The sequence below is a fragment of the Mandrillus leucophaeus genome, unplaced genomic scaffold, assembly GCF_000951045.1.
Source record: "Mandrillus leucophaeus isolate KB7577 unplaced genomic scaffold, Mleu.le_1.0 Scaffold175, whole genome shotgun sequence".
Lineage (NCBI taxonomy): Eukaryota > Metazoa > Chordata > Mammalia > Primates > Cercopithecidae > Mandrillus > Mandrillus leucophaeus.
Window position 1 is genome coordinate 483,146 of NW_012101754.1, and position 1,365 is coordinate 484,510.

Sequence of the window (1,365 nt, forward strand, 5' to 3'; positions counted from 1 at the left end):
TTACTAGTTGCAGATGTTAGATTGGTGGAAGGCGTACAAGGAGTTAGAGCAGGCAGAAGAAGGGCAAAGAGAAAACAGGGACATGGGCCATTATGTTCTCATAATAATACATAATAAATAGATTTACAATAATAAATAACTAGAACAAATAATAAACAACTGGAAGGTGTAACTCCAGTAGTCAGACTGAAGATAGTAATTGAAACTTGTTCATTTTGATCAATAGATTAATACATTAGATTTACTGAGTACTTAGCATGGTATTAGTGACCATAGGAGATTTAGGGTAAATAGAATTTGGAGTTCTTGGTTTCTAGTAGGGAATAGCCTAGATAGGAAGATGAGGGTAGGACACATGAGATCATCAGTGACAAGTACAGTGCGGTAGATGGCACAGCGCTAGATGATACGTAGAGGAGAAAAAACGAGATGAGAGGGGCTGGAGCTCTTTGAGGTGGAACAGCGAGTCTGGACTAGTCGGCAAAGGCTTCACTGAAAAAGTGGAGGTTATACTGGGTCTTGAAGGAAGGCTAAGGGTCCTAGAGGCAAAGGCGGCGCTGGGTGAAGGACTGAAGTGGACATGTGTGCACAGGGCAAGTTAATTTGGTGCAAACTACCTGTATAAGTGCTGTGCTAGCCAGATCTTGAAACCAGGCAAGAAGCCCTCCAGGGCATCCTGTGTTTCAAAGTTGAGCGGGGAAAGAAACCCTCGGAAGACAGAAAACTCTGTACTCAGTAAAAATAGACCACCCAGTTAGTTTCTTTTCAACAAGGGTTAGGTATGTGGAGGTACAAACTCACAGCACCCCATTCTACAAACAAAGCTGTGAACAAATGCTATAATGTCAACCAATGTGTTCATAAAGCCATAGTGGAGAAGAACCAGAGTAACAAACAGGTCTTTTTAGTCACAAACGATAACCTGGATAACATCAAAACTAGCAATCCACTTTTCATATTTTACAGCAAATATGTAATAAAGATCAGCATCACTGAACATACTGGCAATTTCCCCCTCATGAGGAAAGTTGGTTCATTCATTTTTCTGTTCAAAAATGAAAAAACTGAATTGGTTTCATGATTCACTAGAATTCTTGGGAGAAAAATTAATGTGTGGACAAGGAGACAAGAGTAGATACCATCCATTTGGAAATTCCATTTTCTTGGTAGCACATATATGCTATTTCCAATGATGAATCATGAAACTTCCCTACTTCTCCCCTCCTGAAAGAGTTGACTTTTGGCATAATTTTTTTTTTTTTTTAAAGATAGTCTTGCTCTGTCATCCAGGCTGGAGTGCAGTGGCGCAATCTTGGCTCACTGCAACCTCTGCCTCCCAGGTTCAAGTGATTCTCCTGCCTCAGC

General features: G+C 40.7%; 1 protein-coding gene across 1 annotated transcript in view; it reads right to left on the bottom strand.

Moving 5' to 3' along the window:
- The window catches only part of NALCN (sodium leak channel, non selective), a 323,614-nt gene that overhangs the window by 71,412 nt on the left and 250,837 nt on the right, over positions 1-1,365 (bottom strand). The window lies entirely within an intron of this gene.